General features: G+C 51.8%; 1 long non-coding RNA gene across 1 annotated transcript in view; it reads left to right on the top strand.

The window, feature by feature from the left end:
* Positions 1–23,204, top strand: part of LOC114106846 (uncharacterized) — a 33,728-nt gene extending 10,524 nt beyond the window's left edge. The window contains exon 3 of the long non-coding RNA XR_003585257.2: positions 22,748–23,204. This is a non-coding gene — a long non-coding RNA (uncharacterized lncRNA). The remainder of the gene's footprint in view (positions 1–22,747) is intronic.
* Positions 23,205–23,637: the final 433 nt, after the last annotated feature.

Below are 23,637 nucleotides of genomic sequence, written 5' to 3' on the forward strand. Positions count from 1 at the left end.
CTAGACCTTCCAGAAAGCTGCGGCCCCAGCATATTACCACCCACCAGATCGTCTCCACAGAAGGGTGACAGAGCAGTTTTGTGCCCACTCCGTCTGAGGGCTGCTTTGCCTTAGGTGGGTCACCATCAGAGTCTCAGGTTGAGATGAAGAGGTGGGCAGCAGACAAACCAACCTGCACCAGGGCTGGCCGTCTTCTCCCTCTTGCCGCTCAGTCCTTCCGTTATCTTGACTCTTGAAATCAGATGACCTACTGATTTCAAAGAGAGATGCGTTTGGTTCTGCTGTGATGAAAATCCGGTGCTCATGGAGGATAGCTACTTGTTTAGTGTTTTTACTTTTCATTTCTGTTTACCATGTTCACCAGATATCAGTTATTCTCATCAGCGCATTTTGGAAACTTTTATTCAAGTGAAGAAAATCAGGTTAGAAAAGAGAATAAAAGTCATGAATGCTCATTAACTGGCATCAGTGTTGTACAGTGATCAGCCTGAGTGCCTGTCAGTGGGCTCCCAAGTCAGAGCTCCTGCAGCGGGAATCTGCAGGGCAAGAGCGTGGGTGCCTCTGTGTGCAATATGTCAGAAGACACTGCACTGTCCTGAATATCCAAAAAGAACAAACAAAAAAATAAAATATAAATGAATCCTTAGGAAAAAGAATTCATGAAAGGAACATAGGTGCGTTTTTACACATGTACATACACACACACACACTCAAGGGGGGGCATTTACTTTGTGAAAACAAGTGTAAGTTCTTTCTGTTCCTGTTGGAGTTTAAGTTTAGTTTTAAGAAGTGAAATATTTTCCTCAATTTTCAAAGACGTGGGTTCATCAGAGAAACCTTAAAGGTCACAAAACGTTGACTAACCCCGAAAACGACACAGATGACGTATCTCCACGCACACAGGGAAGCATATTTTGTGATTTTCAAATTGTGGAAATCTCTTCCCCAGACTTTGCCCTGAAGCCTTCCATCCGATGTTGCCAATATAAGATATGATCTAACCAGAGAAACACCAGTAACTGAAGTGATTAGATGGTCAGCGATCTCATGCCATTAATTACATGCAGTGTCTTTTGCTTCTAGGCATCTTATCATAACCCAGATTTATGGGTATCATTTTAGGAGATAATTGTGAACGAAAAGGAGCCAGCGATTATATGAGAGATTCTTGTTTGAGTGTTTACGATGTTTTTCACCTCCCAAATGATTTCTTACCTCCTGCTAACAACCGGCAGTGTTGGAATTGGTGTCTCAATAAATTATAACATTCCAGGAGCCTTTGTGCTGGCGATATTAATTGTCGGAATGACATGGCTGCTATAAAGCGGTGTATTTTCAAACACCCTGTCAGAACTTTCAGGCAGGTGGTTTTCGGGCCAAGAGCTTCAGTATCGGCTCCCTGATCCGAGGAGGCGGGTGTTGGAAGGTATTTTTCAGAGAACTGGTTGACAGCGCTCTGCACGCTGCTTTTTCTTACCTCTGGGTATCCACAGAGCTGAGTGTGTCCTAGAGAAGCACGTGGTCACAGTGATGAATGACCCTGGGGGCCGTAGTCCAGGGAGGGGGATAGATGATGACCAGCCCCTCAGTCGGGGTGTGTGAGTCCCCTGTGGAAGGTGGACCAGGGCCAGGAGAGACCCCACCCAGCCAGTCCCTGGGGTCAGGTCCCAGGTAGAAACCACGTGACTGGTGCGCTGAATCGTGGCCCGCGGAATTCCAGTGTGGACGGCGGGGAAGAGCTGCCCAGGCACATTAATTGGGACCGTATCACAGTCCCAGGAAAAGGGGAGTCTCCTTGGGAATGTCTCGTGGGTTTAAAGGTATTTTGTGGAATATCTTACAGAGAGGCGAGTGCGACCACCTCACGTCCTTGGGATCTTTCTGTCTAGATGAGGGTGAACGTGGTAGGTCAATGAGCTTTTCACATCCCAAGGATTTTGCCTAGAGGCTGGCATGCAGTAGGTGCTCAATGAGTACTTATGGGTCACTGTCTAAGTTCTGACGGAAGGACGGATGCGCCACTGGGAGATTCTAGTTCTGCTCTGCGTCCAGGTGGTCTGAGTGCCGGACCAGCTTATCCGTGCCACCTGCTGATTGAGGACATGGCACCCAGAACCCTTCAGCTGCAAGAGGCCATGTGAGACAGGACAGGTTGGGATAGGATTACTGACAGCCCGAGTGTGGATTGAACCTTCAAGGGCAGTGCTTTGCCGAAAGCCGAACGAACACGCGTAGATTTCAGAATTCAGGTACAGTGATTTAAATCGGCTCACTATCCGTGTGTATATACGTGTGTGTGTAAGTTTAGTTCAGTTTAAAATACCCCATTAGCATTCGTTTTGATACTTTTACACGTGTACACACAGTCGGACCACAAGTTTCATTGGCCTGGCTTGAGGTGCATGAGCATTTGTTCTCCCTAGTTCGTGCAGACTGCGGGTTTAATTCAGGCCCTCCTGCCTATGGCTGTGTGCCTTGTGAGACTTCCAACCCTCTCTGTGCCTCAGTTTCGTAATCTATACGTTGTGGGCAATGATTCCAGCCAAATTACAGAAAGTCCATAAGGCTAAACAAGTTAACAGGTATGAGAAGCTTGAGATACTATTTGTCTCTTATTTAAATGTATTTTTTGCTGGGGATCTAGCTCAGTTGGTAGAGTGCTTGCTTTGCATGCACAAGGCCCTGGGTTCAATCCCCAGCACCACAAAAAAAACCCAAAAAAATTTAGTTGTTGATGGACCTTTATTTTATTCATTTATTTGTATGTGGTGCTGAGAATCGAACCCAGTGCCTCACACACGCCAGGCAAGTGCTCCAGCACTGAGCCCAGCCCCAGGTCTGTTTTAATTATTATTATTATCGAAACGGTGACAAGATGACTGTTACGACCCGAGTAGTGGATCAGACTTATATTTCATGTTGACTACTTAGCATGAAGCTCTTTGATTATTTTCGGAATATTAAACATTGACAAATAGGAGTTACTGCAACGAGGACAAAGTGAAATGGCTAAGGTGGAAAGGCAGTAACTGAGACCCCTTTTTCTTTCTGTACATAAAAGAGAGGCCCCGAAGAACTCGAGTTCCTTGGGACTGAATACGTTTTAGAATTCTAATGCATTTTTTCGTGAAATTTTCAGATCTGGCAATACTAAAATATCCGAATCTCTGAGCTGATGTGGCATCACAGAGTCAGTTTGCACACCCAAGCTGACGTGAGTGGAGCATGGTCTGTAATCACTGTCTGTTCCAAAGCTTATGTTATCGGCCCTCTGACGGAAAGACAGACAAGCCAGCAGGTCTCATAGCTCAACAGGAGTTTCCAAGTTAGTGAACTCGTGGGAAATGGTGAGGTGATGCAGTCTGCGATGGATCAGCCTCGGGAGATTCTAGTTCTGCTCGACATCCAGGTGTCTGAGTGCGAGACCCGCTTCCTCAGGGTTTACTCTTCCTGGTGTTTCCCTGGTAGGTAGGGCCCGACCCCCTGCCCTTGCCAGGGTTGCCTGGAGTGGGCCGGTGTTGCATGCGGTTGCTTTGCACCTGGAGGCTTTGCACGTGATACCTGTGAAGGGGTGTGGAGAGGAGGGGGAGTGGGTAGGAATAGCCTCAGATCTGTCACCCCTTTCATCCAGCTGGACTCTGGTCCAGCGGCAGACATGACAGGGATCGCCAGAGTTGACCATGGCTGTGTCTGGGGGGTGTCTGTGTTCACCAAGTGTCTTATTTTAACACTCTTCCTGTGGGGTTTATTTTATTTGAGAAGGTAAAGGTTAGTTCAAAGGGTTTTCTTACAATTCAGCTTGTGTATTAAAAGGGCTACGTATCCTGCACAGAAAGCGTCTTCGTGCATCTGGGCTGCTATTAGAAACGCTGCTAACTGGTACCTTATAACAGCAGAAACTTCTCATAGGACTGGAAGCTGGAGTACTGGGGGTTCAAGGTGCAGGAGGGGCCGACTCGGGGTCTGCTGAGACTGCTTCCTGGCTCATAGGGAGCACCTTCTCCTGGGTCCCTCACATTTTGGAAGGGCAGGGGCCTCTCTGGGTCTTTTTATAAGGACACCCCATTTGTGAGATGCCGTTCTCGTGACCCAATCAGCTCCAAAGGCCACACCTCCTAATACCATCACTTTGGGGCGAACATTTCAACATAGTGTATTTTGGGGGGGGGACATTTAGACTGTAGTAAGTGGGGGTTATTATGCTGGTTGTGATCATAGTGGTAGTGATTATGAGAGTGGAAGGAGGGAGAAGAGATGGAGGAGGAGCCACAGTGGTGGAATGGTGAATATTTACCGGGCTCGTCCCCGAGACCCCCCGTGGAATATGTCTGGAACACTGTGAAGCAGCGATTAACATCATCCCAGTTTTAGAGGTGATGTTTTGGCTGTTGAAGTGACTGTCAGTGGAGTTGATGAACGCCAGGGGTGAAGGTCAAACCCAGTTAGAAGGAGGGCCCGCACCTGCTCTCCCCTGCCACCGTTTAGACTCGGGGGACAAGGGCGCAGTGCCTACTTGTGTTTTTTGATTAACTAACTTCAAATGATGCATCGAATCTTTCTAAGCAACAATCTCCTCACATAGGAAGAGCTGACAGTAGCAGCCAACGGAGCTTAATTATTGGGTTAATGTGAGACTAGACAATGAAAACCCCAGGGCGGTATTGTTTATACAATGCTGTGAGTTCTTCAGGAACGAAGGCTGGTATTGGTACTTGATATTTTGAGCTTGGTGTAGTCATGCTAGTCAGGTTTCTGGGTAATCAGCTTGGAAAGCAGAAAGGTTCTGTGGACTCACAGTTTTAGAGGTTTAGTCCCCCCACCCCCTCCCCTACCAATAGCACCACGTCGAGGACCTTTAACTCAGGGACCTTTGGTGGGCACGGAAGATCTGCCATATTTCAGTCGTGGTGTGCAGTTATACAAAGAGCATCCTCTAGAATCATACTCTCCCAAGCTGGTAGCTGGGAAGGCATGGGTGGCCCCCACCCGGCTGTGTATTTGCATCACTTGCGGGGAGCACCTAAAAACTGTTAATGCCTAAGATCCCCCCCACGTCAGGAATCTGGTTCCCTTGGTCTGGGGTAGCACCTCGAACATGCGTGTATGTGTGTGATATAGTCACACGTGTGTGTGTGTGTGTGTGTGTGCAGGTAACGTGTGTGCTTATGTGTGTGGGTGCCGCATTCTCCCAGGATGATTGTAGTGTGTTCTCTGACAGCCAGGGGGGCCATCTGTTGGCTCTGGCAGTTCCAGTGGACATCCTTCTATTGCTCAGTATCCCGTTTAACGAGGGCACCCCCCTGTTCTTTGGTGTCACGGTCTAGATGATGAATTGCCTAGTCCCCTTGCTGATAGAGAGCGGCTCTTCCCCTTGCGAAAAGGCATCGGCATAGTGTCTGACCCGGGCTTTCCGGGTCTCGGCCTGGACTCCTGGGAACGCCACTCGGCCATGCTGGGTGTCTCTTAGAGACGCTTGAGAGAGCAGAACTGCTCCGTTTTTCTACGGTAATGAAAACCCCTCCAAATAGGTCACGCTGGGTTCCCATGTCACCCAGCTGAGTATGGCAACGCAGAGGTCCCGCACCTGCCTGGCCCACTCGGGAGGAGGTCGTCTCAACAGTGGTGCTGACGACCTCCTCGACCTTCTCGTGAAACCTGTCAGTTGTTGGACTCAGAAAGCAGGTCACAGCCTCACCGCCGTCTCAGCGCTGCTTTCCGGAACATGCCGCGTGCCATCAGGGACCTCGGTGGACGAGACGTTGCGACCTGCCTGCTGATGACATTCAGCAAAACTTCTGACCCCAAATTCCGAAGAGCTGTGACCTTCAGTTCCTCTGGCCGTGCGGAGGCCGTGCTTGCTAGACTCTCCCAGGGATGTCGGGTTTTCCTTTGTCTTTTTGCTGTGCTGGGGATTAGACTCGGGGCTTTGTGCTCTGCCCCTGAGCTGCATCCCCAGCCCCGCGGTGGGTGTCAGTTTTGATTTTGGGATCTAGGGCAGCCCGGCCCAGAATAGGCATGTACCAGAAGAACTCAGGGGGTTTCACGCAGGCGTGCTGATTTGCAAGGCTTCACAAGACGTCCGTGGGTGTAAGCGTATTTCTAAGACGCTAGGAAGGATTTCTTTTCACCATTGGTTATTGATATACTCTGGACCTTAAATATCCCCCAGGCTGGCCTGGTGGCGCACGCCTGTCATCCCAGAGGCTCGGGAGGCTGAGGCAGGAGGATCACGAGTTCAAAGCCAGCCTCAGCCATGGTGAGACGCTAAGCAACTCCGTGAGACCCTGTCTCTAAATAAATACAAAAGAGGGCTGGGGGTGGGCCTCAGTGGTTGAGTGCCCCTGAGTTCAGTTCCCAGTAACCGCCCCCGCCCTCCCCACACCAAACAGATCGTCCAAAGCTCACGTGTTCAGTCTTGGTCCCCAGGGTGTCACTGTTGGGAAATGGTGGGACTTCAGGGGGCGTGGCCTAGTGGGAGGTCTTCAGATCGTTGGGGATGTGCCCTTGAAGGGGATGGTGGGACCCCAGTCTCCTTTCATTCTTTCCATTCCCTGGCCATGTGGTGTCTATCTTTTTGTCTGGGAGGTGTCCCCCCATGATCTCCTGCCTCACTGCAGGCCTGAATACACGGAGGCAACCAGCCGTGGATTGGAACCCCTGAAACTGTGATCCCACAGTGAATGTTTTCTGCTTGCAAATTGATCATCTCAGGTGTCTGTTACAGTAGCAAAGCCGACGAACCTCAGGGGTGTTGTCCAGCATGAGCCAGTCAGAAACGAAGGTCTCAAGAAACAGAGACGTGCGTTCAGATCCACCAGAATAAACGCAGCACAGCAAAAGTTCATGCCACCCAGCGCCAATAAGTGGCCTTGCCTGCTGGTGGAACCCGGGGTCAGCGTCATCACTGGGAAGTCCAGTTCCGAGCCTTGCAGGGGCCTGGGGTGTTTGCAGGTCTGGCTCAGAGCTGTCGTGGCAGAACCTCAGAGGTTGGCTCTGGCGGGTGGAGGGGGTACTAGGAAGTCTCCGAGAGCCTTTGCCGACTGCGCCGAGACTCTGGTTCTCAGAACTGCGGCACCCTAGGGATGATGGGGGACTCTTATGGCCATGAAGCGGCTTCTCAAACACAAGGAAGCTGGTTATTTGCTAAAGGACTCCTATGCTCTCATAGTTACTTTCTTTAAAGAAGGAAGGTCCACACATTTCCCTGGACACTGAGGAAATGGGACGCCTGAAACAGACGTGGATGCCCTTGAGGTGTCCCCGATCCTTGCAGGTCCTGCCGTAGCCTGTCTTCTGTCTTCTCACGGCTCCGTTCCTCGGGTGTGATCCGGAGCACGTGGTGCTGGATGATTTGTTGGCACGTCTACCCTGTTACTAGGCTGAGAGCAGAAAGCAGGGCAGACTTAGATTGCATTTTCTTCACTTAGCAAAGGAATGAACACACCCTGCATATACTAGAGCCTTGGTTGAATTCATGACTGTCCACAAAATTGGAAGCCTCTCGACCCTCTGATCCACATCCCAGGGTGCTCATGTCTAGTCAGTGTCTGGGCCCACACCCGAACGGGTAAGCGCTGTTCCCTGTGAGCAAGACGCTCCGTCCCTCCTGGCTGGAGAGGATCAGCCCCTGCTGTGCCTGCCGGAAGGAGCCGGAAGGGCTCACCCTCCCCTCTGCTCATCAGTGCGCCTTAATGCCTGTGGAGGAGGCCGAGTGCACGTGCAGGTGCGTCCCGTGAGATGCCGGTGAACGGAAGCAGCCAGGGCCCCATAGGAGCAGCAAGATGATGGGGTCAGCCCAGGGTGACCTACTTGGAGATTTTAAGAAGTCCTGGAAAATCGTGGCTCGTGGTGTGAGTGAGTGAACGTCAGAGAACACCAAAAAATAAATAAATAAAATAACATGAGCTACAAATGCAGCCATCACTGCCTCCTGGGTGATTGATTGATAGACTTTCCAGAAAGACTGCTCAGCTGTGCGGGAACCTTCCCAGGTCTGTCAGACCTTCCACACGTTTCCCTTACCCAGAGTACCCATTCCTGAGCCGTGCATCACCGGTGTGGTAGAGGGAGAGGGACCGAGAAGGAAAACAGAACCTAGCGGTGGGCGCGGGGCAGGAGGATGCTTTTCTTGTACTACCCAGCAGCCACTGCTCTCCGAGTGTGTGTTGCAAAGAGTATAAACCACCTGGCTGAGTTCAGTTGTGCCTATCCATAAAATGCCAGATGGCCCCGAGACACCCGGTTGGCGTTATTAATCAAGAGCAATGTCATGTACACACCAGCGCAGGGCTCAGATTGATAAAGTTATGCAATTATCGTGGGAGTAGGGAAGTTTTATAACCACACCAGTCCCTGCGCCTTCACCATTTGTAATGTTTACGGACGGCTTTGGGGATTTTTCTCCAAGGATAAATCAATCCCTTTAATCTTGTTACCGCCTATACATCACGGAGGTGTTTCGCTCTGGCTTTTGCTGGTTTACAAGATGATTGGAACTCGTCCTTTTGGAAGCCAAACTATAGCATATGATAGAGAAATCTGCCAGGTGCCTCCGCGAGTCCCCGGGAGCCCATCAGGCAGGCCGCTCTCCAGCCCCCAGCCCACCAACATTTTTTTTTTAATTTTTATTTTCTAGACTAATGGGGACTGTGTTGCTCCCAATGACACAATTTTGGAGAGGTATTTTTTACAGCAACAGAGAGCTCACTAACAGGGGCCTGTTGTTCCAGAAAGACCCGATTAGGAATGCAGATCTCAAAAACTGAGCCGCGGAGCGAGTCCTGGGAAGGCCTGCAAAGGGGCCTGGCGCATCTTCCTGCCCTTTGTCTGTCCTTTCTTGTTAGCGCTCTGCTTGAGGAAGGACAGTGGATATTTAAAGCCCTCCGTCATCCCTTTTGAAGACAATCCTGTGAATGATCCATACTCTACAACTTACAGATAAAAAAGACGATTCCACATGCCTTGGATAAAAGTGATCATGGTTCTGTTTTTCTAAGAAACAGGAGAGATGTTAAATTGTAATCAGCTTGGACAGCAGTGTTAGTTTTAACAGGAATATGTTCTACACCAGCAGCAGTGAAAGAATAATTATCTAATACGTTCATCCCATTACTTCCCGTTCTTCTGACTCACATTTTTTAATGATTAAAAAAAAAAAAATGCTGTATTTTAAAAGGAGGTGGCTCTGTCTTTGTCCGGTTTTCATTTTCAGGACAGGTATTTCTCAGATGACAAAAAAAAGAAAAGCATACATCTTGGCTTTTGCACAAGCAATGGAATTACACTTGGCAGGAATACGTTTTTTCTTCCCTCCAGCGTACCTACCTGTGTAGCCGTGAGAGGATCAAGTCCAGATTTGAGAATGACGAGGACATCAGCACGTTCAGTTCATTTGCGAAGGTGTGCCCGTTACAACTTCCCGCGGCGGTGGTGATGGTGCCAGCCTGTGCCCTTTGTGCAGTGCGGAGGTCAGAGTCAGCATTGCTGTGCAGTCCCAAGGGAGTGCCACACTCAGAAATCCATAGGTAGTTCCAGACTCTGGATATTCGGCCGAGAGGTGACGTCCTGTCCTGAGAAACCTAGCTGTCAGTGACCGGGGCACTTGTGTCTGCTGTGCTGATCTCAGGATCATCGCCAGTGTTCTTTCCTGCCTCTGCGTGGGGCGGGGTTGCAGTCTGTCACAAACTGAGGATGTCCCAGGTGAAAATACTAAAAGCAGATCACCTGCTGAACCTCCCAGTCTAGCAGCGCAGCCCACCTGGAGTGCCTGGGTCTCCCTTAGTGACTGCGTGGCCGCCTGGGGGCAGAGGAGGGTACCACCTGTCACTCATTCGCCTGGGAAAAGATGCAGATTCGAAATCCCAGGCAGGGCCTCTGCTGAACGCGTTTGGCTTTGCACTGCCATAGAGTGCACACGCTGTAGCTGGAATCGTCGAGAATCGGGGCCATCTGCTGTCCATAGGCCGGCTCCGTGGGTCAGCTTGCTGTGCTTACTGCAGGATTCCAGACAGCTCGACACGTGTGCTGCAGTGTGTGGTGACGCTCTCAGGCTCTTGGTTTGTCTGTGCAAATTGACAGGAATTGACATCCCTGCCCCTTGAGATCAGAGCGTGTAAGATGTCACTCGTGCCCACCCTGCACACGTGGTGGCAGCTGCTGTGTGGGATGGGCTCTGACTCTTGCCGCCCTTGTCTGGGCACAAAACCTGCCTGCTCTCAAGTCTCATTAAGCCCCGTCCTAAGCAGAGCACAGCGCCGTAACTGTAACCACAGGCCCTGCCTCTCCCCCTGCCCAGATGTTTATGTTACAGCTGCACAGAATCTCCACCAGCCAAAAATGGTAACTGCATTTTGATAAAAAACAACTGATGAATTCATTTTTTTTATTTTTTATTTTTGGAAACAGGGATTGAACTCAGGGGTGTTTAACCAATGAGTCACATCCTCAGCCATTTTTTAAATATTTTCTTTAGAGACAGGGTCTCACTGAGTTGCTTAGTGCCTTGCTTTTGCTGAGGCTGGCTTTGAACTTGTGCCTCCGGAGCCGCTGGGATGACAGGTGTGCACAACCAGGCTGGCTTCTCCCTTGAGTTCCTTAACGACGGGTCTTGGCCTTGGTCTTCCCGGGGATGGTTGTCGGGGACGATCATGACGCTGTGCAGTTGTTTTAATATAGAAGAGCAGGAAGAGGAGAGGAGGTGGGGGAAGAGGGGGAGGAGGAGCAGAGGAAGAAGTGGGACAGGGAAGGCCCTGGGGAGCACTGCAGGCAGAGCTGCTTCAGACGTGGCCTCCTGAGCCCGTCGCCGTCCCCCTCCACTGCGCCCTCTGGGTGGCAGCCGCAGTAACCTGTACCCACTTGTCAAGCATCCCACGCTGTCTTGTGCCTCCCTACCTTTTTGCACAGGCTGCCACTGAGCATGCCCTCCTCTGTCTTCTCTCTTCCCTGTTGGCCTGGGATGTCCCAGGTAGTCCTGGGACCAGCCCAGGGCTCCTTCCTTCAGGTTGACATCGCAGGGTGTGCACTTGCTAGGTGAGGGAGAAGCGGTGTTTTCTCCTTCCTGTCCTGGACTGCCTGTTGGTCCATCCCTGGGCGTCTGCATAAGCATGATGCCGATGCACATCCAGCTCATCTACAGGATGCACCCACCAAGACCCTGGGTCGTCTCTGCATCCTGGCACAGTGTCCCTTGAACATCTCAGGCAGGAAACAGTCCCTGGAAACACTCCCAGGAGCCCACAGACTGGGGACCTGGCCACGTATGTAGTCAGCCCTAGGCTCACTTGGATCGAAAAGTGGTGACGTTCCTTCAGGAGCAATAAGCACAGGCCTCTGCATCGATCGTGTTTTATTTCAAGCGTTGGATACTTGTTTCTACAAAAGCCTTTCTGTTTTATGAGCTTTCGATATCTGGTGAATGAGCTAGTGCCTTTCACCACCCAAGTTTAACAGAGGGCTGGTAACGCTCCTTAGGCCTTGTCCGGTAGCCCCTCACCAGGAGGGAGACGTTCTGTGCGCAGTAAGGGCTATCGTTGTGCAGTGCTGGGCGGGATCGGCCTGAGCAGTTGGGGAGTGCAGGGGTTTAGTGCAAACGCAAGGCTGGCTTTTGGCAGCTGAAGTTGGCCTCTTGGTGTTGTCTTCAGTCAGAGACGTGACATAGTCATGTCCCCTAGAGTACAGTTCCTTCATTTGTGAAACGTGATGTCTCATTTCAGAATTTTATGAGATCATTGGAGGACACTTTATGAATATAAGGTGGAAAAGAATCATCAAGGTGCCAGGCGCGGTGGCACACACCTGTAATCCCAACGGCTCGGGAGGCTGAGGCAGGAGGATCTCAAGTTCAAAGCCAGCCTCAGCAACTTAGTGAGGCCCCAAGCAACCCAGCAAGGCCCTAAGCCTTAAATAAAAAAGGGATGGGGATGTGGCTCAGTGTTAAGCACCCCTGGGTTCAGTCCCTGGTACCGATCAAACAAACCCTAAAGGCGTGATATTATCAGGCACCTAAACGTATTTCAGTGCACTTTATACACCCCCCCACACACACGTGTATGTATGTGTGCATGTACACTGTGATACATGTGAGTGTGTGTGTGTATGTAGAGCTGATTATTGTCAGCCTAACTTTCTTTTTCATTTTCATTTACTTTTCCTCTTTCCACCCCCTCCTCCTCCTTCCTGTCATCTCCTCTTTCTCCTCCTCCTCCTCTCTCCCTCTCCCCCTTCTTCAGCTCCTCCTCCTGTTCCTCTGGTTCTCCTCCTCCTCCTCCTCCTCCTCCCCCTCCCTCCTTGTCTTCCACCTCCTCCTTCTCTCACCTCCTCGTCCTCCTCTCTCCCTGGTCCTTGTCCTCCTCCCTCCTCCTCCTCCCCCTCCTCCCTTCTCCTTCCCCTCCTCCTCCTCCATCCCCCTCCCTTCTCGTCCTCCCCCTCCTCCTCCTCCTCCCCCTCCCTCCTTGTCTTCCACCTCCTCCTTCTCTCACCTCCTCCTCCTCCTCTTCCTCCTCCCTCCTCCTTCCCCTCCTCCTCCTCCATCCCCCCTCCCTTCTCCTCCCTCCTCCCCCTCCTCCTCCTCCTCCCACTCCTCCTCTTCCTCCTCCTGCTCCTCCTCCTCCTTCTCCTCCCTCCTCCCCCCCTCCTCCTTCTCCCTTCTCCCCCTCCTCCTCCCTCCTCCCTCCTCCTTCTCCCTCCTCCCTCCTCTTCCTCCCTCCTTCTCCCACTTCCTGTCATTTTGTACAGTGGACGATTCTGATGGCCTGTGCTCGCCTGCGTATGTGATTTATCTTTCACAGCTCATTAAGGTGCTTCCGACAGGAGAGACCTTTAGGAACTTCTGTGTGTGTGTGTGTATGTGTGTGTGTGTGTGTGTGTGTGTGTCCATCCTAATAACAAAGTGACAGTGGAAGGACACTGAGGGGCAGTGCCCGGCCCTGGACCTGGTTCTCAGCTCTGCAGAGTGACTCTTTGGAGGCTCTGCACGGCCGGCTTCCTTCCACAGGGGCTGCAGCGCCAGCCAACCGTGGGACAGGGTTCCCTCCTGTGCCTCTAGAAGCCCCCAAGCCTGTGCAGAGGCGTCAGCTCTTGCCGTGCTGACCTTCCCAAGGAGAGCTCCTCAGAGAGAGTTGTTGGGGTCCTGGTGGAAGACAACCAAAAGAGCTCAGTCTCTGGGGTGCAGACCTCCTGCAATCTGCACATGTGACTTGCAGCGGCGTGCGACCTGCTGTTCTCCACGCTGGGCTGGGACCCTTGGCGGGTGGTTTGTCCCTGCAGCTCATGTGACCACCTGGGCAGCAGCAGCAGCAGCAGCACCCTGCAGGGCAAGGGCTCCTGGCCGTGGCCTCTGACTCGCGTCTTTCCCTCTGATGTCTTTGTTTTATTTTGCACTGAGAAGACACAGAAATATTGCTCCACCTTCAGGCAAGCACCTCTATTTCATTCCCTTCAAGGTAACAAATCAAGGTGGTGGATTCTTGATACCCGAGCGCTGTTCCTGCAGGGCCTGTTTGTTATTGCACCCGCTGCTGCTTTCTAGTGGCTCTGACTCCTGCTCCTGTGAGCGCTGCCCGGCTGTGTTTCTAGCTTTGTTTTCCTGCAGATGTTTTTCTGTTTTTTCCCCTTTTGCCTGACTCCCCTGACACAGGCGTGTCCCATGATACTTTCACAAGCACCTCGTGGTTTTTCCATGACACTCCTTAGACCACGGTCGTGTCGCACTGAGCAATCGTGAGATGACGTTTCCAGGTCGGCTTGCTGCATCTTGGGGCGTGCGTCCACCTGGGAATTCTGGGGAGTGTCCACACTGATCAGGTTGGTTGACATCTCATCCTCGGTTTTCACTTGTTTTCCTGAGCATTCCCCAAACTTAAGAAACAACAACAAAACAAAACAAAAAAGCAGTTATGAGTGACCTAGTTCATTTTTATTTTTCTCCTTATAAAGACTCCCATCTCATCTATTTGATAAAACATACTGTCTCTTTAGAGTTTCCTATATTTAGGTCTTTCATAACATTTGTTTTGCAAATAAAACCTGTAAGCTTTTGAAGATGTTCAGTTGGAAAATAAAGCCTGTCATTTAGCAGAAAACACGTGGAAAGGGGAGCGTTTAAATACTGTTATTGCAGATCATTAGCCGCAGAGAGCTGTGATTCTGGGTTTTACCTGTTCACGGATGACACGTTTTTCTCTGACTACTAACTTTGCTCATCTAATCCTTACCTAAGGGCAGTTGATAAAGGGCACGACTTTGAGAAACTGTTTGCATCCCAGCCAGAAGGTGGGAAATATACACAGACACAAAGCACATGCGTGTAAATGTGCACATACATGTTCACGCACATAGAGTCATACTCACATGCATATCCATATACACTTAGGTATATACAAATGCACACGTCCACACATATGCACGGACATACCTCTATGTATTCTTATGTATGCATACATATGTTCATACACAGACACGTGTACACACATGCACGTATTTACACATATTCACATATGTGTGCATGCAAGTGAACACGTGCACATGTGCACACCCGGACACATCTATATACGTGTGCATTCATTCACAGGCATGCATGCCTACATGTGTGCACATGTATTTATACATACAAACACACGTGCTCGTGCATATAGACCCACAGACACACGTGCCTATCCACACTTGTGTATCACAGGTATATATCTAGGATGGTGGTGCGTGGTCAGGCTGCAGCTTACCTAGTTTAGTAGACACTAGGATCTGTGCAGGGGTGAGGGGGGACTGGAGGGCAGACTTCTCTTTGCATCCGGGGCTAGTTGTAGGACGGGGCAGAGTGTAGACTGAGGGTGGAGGATCTTGTGTAACCGGGGCCTTCTGTGAACCCCAGTGAATACAAGTTGCCATTGACATTTAGGGACATGCCACCAAGTTTTAGGCCAGAAAAGTGGGAGTCTTCTTCATTTGTGAGATGGGAGAGATTGGCAGGGGGGGCCTGGTGGATTGTTGTGCAAGCCCTGCAGCCTGCGATGGAGGTTAGGTCCTCTTTCCAGGGCGGGGCGGGCTGAGTGCAGACATCAAGGCAGGGCTCAACAGGAGGCTCACTTGGGAGTGGGCCTGCAGCTGAGCAGCTCCTAAAAGGGCTCCTTACCAAGGCCAAGACTACTGCACACATGCACACACACACGGACACACACACACACACACACACACACACAAAGCATTTTAAATCATGGATAATGACACTCAAGTAATGACCAGGCTGATGCTGAGTTTTCGTTTGGTTGGGACAGGTGGCAGTTGTGTTGGAGGTATTGTGGGCGCAGCAGTCACAGCAGTCCCAGCAGTGGGGTTGGGTGCCACGGAGGGAGACCTCGCTGGTGTCTGGGCCAGGGGACCCACCCGCGGGGCCAACAGAGCAGCAGGCCGAGCGTTGGGACTGTGCTTGGGAGCAGCAGGGAGGCGGGTCACTGGGGGAGGAAGGTGACTAGCAGGAGGGCGACTGTGGGAAGGTCCGTCTATCGTCCGTCGAGGTGTGACGGGGTCTGAGTGTCAAACACAAGCTCTTGGCCAGAGAGTGGGTGTCTTGGGCCAGGACTGGCCTGGAGTGGCACAGGGAGAAAGAAGGGTCAGGAACTGTGCGGGAGTCCCCAGAGTGGACAGGACGTGGCTTTTGAGGTGAGCGGTGGGGGAGGAAGGTGCTGAGAGAGCCCCTCGTCCCGTGACCGCAGCTGGGGGGAGCCCAGGGTGTGGCTGAGGACACTTGAGGACCTGGTGTTTGGCAGTCAGGAGAAAGGAGGGGGGATGGGAGGAGGCCTTGCCACGGCTCAGGACCCGCCTCTCATTTTGGAGATGGCCTCGAGAAGGGGTGCTCACACCCTAGGTCCCCCTTGTCCACAGACGTGCCATTTCTTCCTTTGTGCGTGATCCCCATGATCAGAGATCAGGGCGCACTGGCCAAATACGGCCCCACTAACAGAGTCAGCATCTCCCCGGCTTCCTGTCCGTTCTCGCTGGGGTTCTTCTGTGGCGGGCAGAGCCCGGGGCGGTACTCCCTCTTACGCCGAACCACGCTGCAGGCCGAACCACGCTGCAGGCCACCGGAGACGTGCAGGGGACAGCTGTTACAGGAGAGGACCCGGAAGTGTCAAGAGGAGGAGACGAGTGTGCTTGAGCACAGCCTCACGACGCCCCCCCGTGCGGGGTTTCAGGAGCCAGGCTCCGAGTGACAGATGGCTTCTGTGAGGGAGTAACGCAGGGCAGGGACCTAAGTCATCTGCAGCATTGGAGCGCAGGGACTCACTGAGTGTAAACTCTGTTACATTGTGACAGACGATCATCTCCAACGCCCAGCACGCGTCTAGGGTGGAATTCAGAAGAAGCTGCTCCGTCTCTGTCGCTGGCCCCAAGGCCCTGTCCACATATTTGAGACAGGATTCCCGAGGAGACTGTTAATGAGGCCTGGCGTGTCATCCAGGGTGGGTAAAGCTGAGCAGCCTCCTCCCGCGGGGCAGTGCCGAGGGTGGCCGGTCCTGCAGCAGCAGGCTGCCTGGCCTGTGTGGGTGTCCCCGGTGCCCGCGGCCCTGGCCTGACTGTGCATGCACTCAGCCCGCCCTCGCCTGCTGTCTGGTCTGTGGTGGGGCCAACAGGCAGCATCAGCCCCAATTCCCGACGTCCTGGTAGATGGTCAGGAGGCCAGAGTTGGCCTCTGGTTACACAGTAGGTTGCACCCAAAACCCAGCATAGAATTAACCCATCAGCACATATTCACCCTGGAAATACAAGGGGGCTGGCCATCATTGTTTATCCTACCGATAAACATTCCATGAGCTTAAAAATGATCCAGCAGTGTGTACGACGACAGAATTAGGTCTCACGTATTCACTGCAGGACAAAGTCTTTGCAGATTAGTTCCGTGACGCACGCGAAAGGGCACAAGGTTTTGAAGTCGGGCTTGTGATCTTGGTCTGCAAGCTTGTGTGCACGCAGGACCTTGGGCTGAGTCACCTGTGTGGAGCTGGTGCTCCCAGGCTCCCTCCTGCAGGGGCTGCAGAAGGTCCTCAGCCGGCCAGCACGGGTGGAGGGATGCAGGTAGCGGCAGGGCTCAAGGCAGATTTACCGACGTCATGAAAGCCTGTAGTCCTTGCATTAAGTAGCAGGGTATATACATTTTTCTTTTTAAACTTTATTCATAAGAAATTAAGTGCTCCTTGAATAGTAATTCAGATGCCTCAAATAGTAAAACTAAATGTAATTTCTTTTCCTGTAATGTGCTGTTTGGTCGCAGGACAATAATGTTTAAGGCTTTCGTAGGTTTAATGGGTCATGGAGATGAGAACTCTTTTTATAAGTGATCAGATTTGTCCTTGAATAAAAAGACTTTGCAGACACCTCAGTGTTCAGTTTGCTTGTCTTATCTGAACTTTCCGAGCTCTTTTCCTGAGGAATCCTTGAGTATTTGCTCTCTGTCTTTTGAATTTCATGAAATGATATTTAGGGAAGAATTCCATTTTAGGAAGATAGATGGTAGCAACGTTGGAAAGTTCCTGTGGTGAGTGGAATGTGTAGAAGACACGACAGCAGTTCAGAGGGGCTAAAATGACAGGAAACAGTAACTTTCCAAGTCAGGGAGTGCCTGGCCCTCCCCGGCTACCTGCCTTAATGTGCATCAGCTGACAGGGACTTGGCAGCCTTGGGGACAGGGCAGGAGGCATCGGCCGGTGTCAGTGGTTGCAATACAGACAGCTGTGTGCGGCCTGCAGGGCAGGAACGTGGCCCCGCAGAAAGCGTCCCCCCTGATCCGTTCAGTGGTTTCAGAGGATTCTGACCCAGAGGAGGGTAAACCCTTAGTCCCCAAATTTCAATTCTGTGAATATTTCCATGAAATGAGCTCAGGTGTGTTAAAAGGGGCTGGTCGTCATAATCTGGAGCTTATGGGTTTTTTATGATAGGAATGAAAATAGATTGTCCTACAAATAAGAAACTGGAGCAGAATCGTATCTTCTACATACAGGAGCCATCCTGTAAACAGGACGTACGGCCAGCGTGACAGGGCACACAGTATGTCGTCCCATGGTGGTACATGCTCAGAGACACGTGGGAGATTTAGGAGTCCCGCGATTCGACTAACCTACGCACCAGCGTTTACGCCCATCCGGTTAAAAATGAAGCCTTTTTTGCTCAATCACAGTATAAAGTGTTGCCAGGCCGGCCGGCTGGGCCATCTTAGGATTTCCGTGTCCTGGAAACGATTCCCGCGGGTTTCCGTTCAGCGCCAGAGACCTCTGTTGGAGTCTGGCTTTGGCAGCACGTTGTTGCCTTAAACCCATGTGTTGGAATGAAGCTCGAGGCTGTGATGTGGCCTTCCAGGAAGGCACTGGCCAGGGCCCACTCCTGGTTTGCTTTCAGATTTGTCCTTGGCTAATCTCTGAATGTGTCAATCAGCCAGAAAACAGGAGCCCTCCAAATCGCAACTGGAGTCCATTGTGGGAACAAAGCAGAGCTGCCAGTTTTGAAAGAGAGCAAGCTTCCCTCTGGAATCTCATTTAATTCTGCAGAATTCATGGGTTTTATCTTTTGTAACTCTTAGGTGTTAAGCCGCAAGTGTGAGCTAATGTAAGAGAACGCGTGTTAGGCACACGGGAGACACACCAGATAGAACCCACTCCCTCCTGGTTCTCCCCTCCCTTTACCAACACAGGAGTAACTTGTTAGACGTGGCTGATTAATAGAAGCTGAGAAATTCATCAACACAAAATAGCACCCTTGTTTGTGAATAAAGAAAGGAGAATAAAATTAGAAAAGTGTAATAGACTGTTCTCAAAAGATCCAAAGACGAATGTCTGATGCTCCATTTTCCCTGTGCCCTTGGCTAAGCTCTACAAGACAATAATAGCCTTCTCATTACAAGATCGTACCGTTTCATTAATTGCAATATGAATTACTGCCCACACTAGTGCTCCGTCATCATCTAACAACTAGTCTCTGATTTAAACAGAGTTTAAGGACTGTCTTAGGAGCAGCCAGAGAACAGGGAGAATCAGTATGGAGACCAGCATTGAACCTCTCTGGTCCCTCAGGTCTTTGATAAGTCCTGGAATCCAGGTTTAATGGCCCTGCCAGGGCTTAGGTCTTCCTCTCACTATGGACAGTAGGGGTCTTGCTTGGAATGTAGGGAATACTCTTGAGTTCACATTGAAGAAGTAGTAGTCGTGTAGACAGTGTCAGCCAAGTACAGAGCATGACGTAAGTGTACATACGATGAAGTCCGAGTGTGATGCGCTGGTGGAATTGTGCCCGTGTTGGTATTTCCTTGTCAGGTGGCAGTTTGATCCGTAAGTCCAGGATGTCTTTGAAGAAGAGGCTGTAGTGGGATTCGGGACACGTGTTCTGTGCCCTCCCCAAACTGTGATGTTTCTGGATCCAGAATTCTGTGATGGTTTTTTCAAGGCACAGTGAGACTGAACTCTCTCTCTTCTGGCACCTGGCAGAGATTGGAAGGCGCAGGGGCAGTGTCCAAAGGGATCTAATTGGTTTCCCAAAGGGGTGAGAAGAATAAGGATGGTGTTCACCGTCTCTTGGGCTGCCAGCTGGAGAATGCTGCTTCTTGCTGGGAGCATCGGATTCCGCTTGAGGGGCTCGTCCTAAGGGCACAGGAATTGGGGGTTTGGCTGGTGACAGCCGGGCCAGGGAGGCCTGAGCTAACAGAAGGAATCACATCAATCTGTGCGTCCACAAGACCCAGTTAGCACCGTGCAGCCTCCGAGGCCCTGTGGTGTCAGCTCTGCAGCAGAGCAAGGAGGAGCAGAGATCAGAGAAGGAGTTTCAGGGAAGTTCCTGAAAAGGCAAATCGATAAGATATTTCTAATTGTTTAAACGTAACATTCATGGAAATAAAAGTATCGGAAATGCGTTTCTTAGTGCTCCTTTCTACCTGGTTTTGCGTACCCCCCACTAAAATGCAAGTGACTGAAGGTATTATGAAGTGGGAAGGTGGAGTCCTCCAGACAGGCTGCAGGAAGGGCCCAGTTCTCCTGAAATCAGACGCAGATCTGGGGACACTGAGGGCTGCAGCAGCGTTTTCTCCCCATAGGGACACAGGACCCGTCTCTCCGAGGCTGGAACGGGTCTCTCCATTCCGTTTTTCCTGGAATCCAGCTGATGTTCCTTGTGATGTCGTGCACACATTGGATACACCCACAAATCGGACTAAACATGTTAGAGTCAGACGAGGAAAGAATTTCTCAGACCCTGGAACCAGAACGTCTCTTGGGCGCCATCCTGTATGGACTCTTCTCTCCAGAGACCAAGCACTGACCCCCGGGTAGACAGGGCAGTGCTTCTGCTCCATACAGGACATTCCACAGAGGGCGGCGTTTATGTCCCGGGACTTGCTTTAAATATCATCCATATTCAGTCAGAAGATGCAAAATGTTGTGCTTAACTATTTGTGTGTGTGTGTGTGTGTGTGTGTGTGTTGCTGGCGGATCGAACCCAAGGCCTTGTGCAAGGGAGGCAAGCACTCTACCAACTGAGCTATATCCCCAGGCCCCAAGCTTAACTATTTAATAACAAAAAAAGTGATGTCTTCCTAAACTTTAACCTTGTTTGTCGTGGAGCTCAAATATATGAGAATTCACATTTTTTTCCCCAAGAGATTCTATAAAGACATTTACTGTGACTTAAAATATTTAAGATTTCAGCAACATGGGAAGATACAATATTTATAAATTAATCAAACTGTTTTGCATGTTATTTCTTTTCATGGGGGGGCTTATAACAATCCCGTCTGTGTATGGGCTTATTTCTGTCTTTCTTCTGAGATTTCTTCATGGGAATCGGCTATGGTGAGCCAGGTGCCTGTAATTCCAGCTGCTGGGCTCTGAGGCAGAGGCAGGAGGATCGCGAGTTCAAAGCCAGCCTCCGCCAAAGCGAGGCCCTGAGCAACTCAGGGAGACCCTGTCTCTAAATAAAGTACAGAATAGGGCTGGGGACGGGGCTCTCTACACTCCAGTTCTATTGGGGGATCTCAGACAAGTTTCCAGAGAGTCCCGCCCAGGACCACCCTTGACTTTTTGACTGACAGCAGGGTGACATCAGGCTTTCTAGTCCCCACTGCCATGGCCACTCTAGGTCACCTTGGCCCATACTGACTGATTCTCACTGGAACCTGTTCTTACAGATTTTATGGTCAGAAGGAATCATCCTTATCCCCTGAGCTCTGGGATCTGGTCTGTGTCAGGGTCACAAAAGTCCCTCTGTTGCCAAAAGCTCAAGTCGTTGTCCCCAATGCCGATCCAATAACAAGGACACAGTTCTGAGAAAAAGAAAAAGAAAGTTTATGGCTTTGCTAGCAAAGGAGAGACCCAGGGGACTCCTGTCCCAGAGGCTGTGACTCTGTCAGCAGGAGCAGGGAGGGGGCTTTTGAAGAGGTGACTCAGAGGCAGCGCGCCCCAGGTTCTCTGTTGGGGTTGCCCTTCACTTGTTGATGTGGGTGACAGTCATCTCTGAGATCACCTGGTGCCATCCCCGGTCTGGAAGACTTTGTTCCTGGGGAGGGTGTGGACTCAGGGTCAGACAGCTCTGCCTAGGATGGGGAAGAGGCCACCCTCCCCTGAGGTTAGGGAAGGGGAGGGGTTAGGGAGGAGCAGGGAGAGAGGAAGAGAAAAAGTCTGTTTTAAAAGTCAGCTGGCCCAGCCCCAAGGGCTGCCTTCAGAGCCCCCCAGGGCTCCGCTGTGGCACCTCCTTCAGGGTGACCTGTGTTCTCATCTGGTGGTGGACCTCCATCTCTCCTGCAGATGTCGGCTGTTTTGCTGGGGAGTGCAGCACGTCCTGTTGGCCGGGCAGGGCTGCAGGTGACAGCTTTTTAAAAGAGGAAGCACATGGGGGTCAGTAGTGGGCCCGGTTATAGAATTATGCCCTAATGTCACGTCCCCACCATCCCTGTGGGTCTGCCCCCTGTTGTGAGGACTTGGTGGTCTCACTGCCTGGCTGTGGGCCTCCTGGTCTCCTGCTGTGGGGTAACCGCAGTGGTCATCCTGGTTTCTGGTGTTTGCTGCAGTGCTGCCTGGCTCCTCTGCACCCGCCGCCCTCCCAGCCCCCATCCTCCCCCCCATCCTCCCCCCATCCCCCTCTCTGCAGGTGGCCCACTCCTGCTTGCTGGGTGCTTGTGAAGTCCGACCCTGTGTGCCCCTGGCTTGTCCTGGTGACAGCTCAGCCCTCTCCCTGGGTGAAGCCGAGGCAGCTCTCTCCAGATCCGGGGAGCACTGCTAAAGCTGGGAGGGAAGAAGAAAGAGAGAGGCCATTTGTGAGCGCCCAGGGGAGGCTGGCTCCTCAGACTCCTCGGGTTTTACTGGGAGAGGGGACCTGAGGGTGGCTTTGCACATCCAAAGACGGGCTCAGCCCCTGTGAAGTCTTACCCCCTCCCAGAATGGAGAGGAGGGGGAGGGGGAGGGCGGGGGGGGGGGGGACCTTTTCCTAACTGCTGCAGCCAGACCCTCCCGCCCCGCAGCTCCGCCTCAGCTCTGCCCCCTGGTGGGGAGACACGGAGACCCGAGGAGGAGGAGCAGGGAGTGGAGTTGATTTCAGGAGGCGGTTTAGGGTTTCTTCATTTAAAGGAAGAGGGACAGGTGGAGGAGGGGATGGGGGAGGAGGGAGGAGGACGGGGAAGGGGAGGAGGGAGGAGGAGGGGAGGAGCAGGGAGGAGGACCTGGTTTTCAGAACGCACTTAACAAATCCTTGATTTAAAAGGAGACTCTCTTTCCCCAAACTGCAGGTAGCTACAGGAGGCAAGAGAAGAAGCGGTCCTTTAGATGGCGCCCTGGCGGCCAGTGGGGTGACAACGTGGTGACATCACCCCCAGGGTGACGTCTAGACCAGGAACCGCCCGCCCGCCGTCAGGTGGCGTGTGGACAGCAGCACTTGTGGCAAGAGCCCGGGGAACCTCGGCAGAGCCTGGGCCCTCAAAGGCAGCGCCTGCCGGGATTTCTTGGGCAGGACGTCATGGTGGGGACAGGGCTTGCTGTCCTGAGGTCGGGAAAAGGGGATGACCTTTCTTAAACTGCAGCGGGAACCTGCGCTGGCTGGAAGGGTCAGAAGACGTCTCGCTAGGCCTCTGCAAGTGAGATACACAAACGCATGCTAAGACTCATTTCTGCTCTGAGGATGACAGGGAGGTGACTTCGTTCCTTTCTTTCACTTTATTTAATAAAGAATGAACTGACCACGCATCATATCTGATGGCTGCACCATTCTGTGAAATAAATACTTGAACGCAGACACACACATCCCATTCAGTCAGGAGACTGATATGGGATGAATCGTATCCTCCATAAGGTCTGGAAAGTGCATTCGGTCAGCACGCAGCGTGGGGTGGCCTGACTTTAGGTTGGCCAGTGGCCACTGCAGTCAGTCTGTCCTCTCCCGTGGCTCCTTTGAGCTTCATGTTGTAAACACGACGTGTTGGTTGGGCTCCACAGGCACAGGGGTCAGAAGCCTTGGGCTTGAGTGGCCCTCCCATGGCCTGGAAGGTGCCGTGTGGTCAGGCTGGTCGCTTTGGTCCCTGTGACTTGGAGGCCCATCGCGGGTCCTTATGGGGACACACAGCCCCACCTACCTGAGCGCCTCTAGGGCCATTGAGGAGTGCTGGCCTCTCCCCGGGGGCTG

The sequence above is a fragment of the Marmota flaviventris genome, chromosome X, assembly GCF_047511675.1.
Source record: "Marmota flaviventris isolate mMarFla1 chromosome X, mMarFla1.hap1, whole genome shotgun sequence".
NCBI lineage: Eukaryota > Metazoa > Chordata > Mammalia > Rodentia > Sciuridae > Marmota > Marmota flaviventris.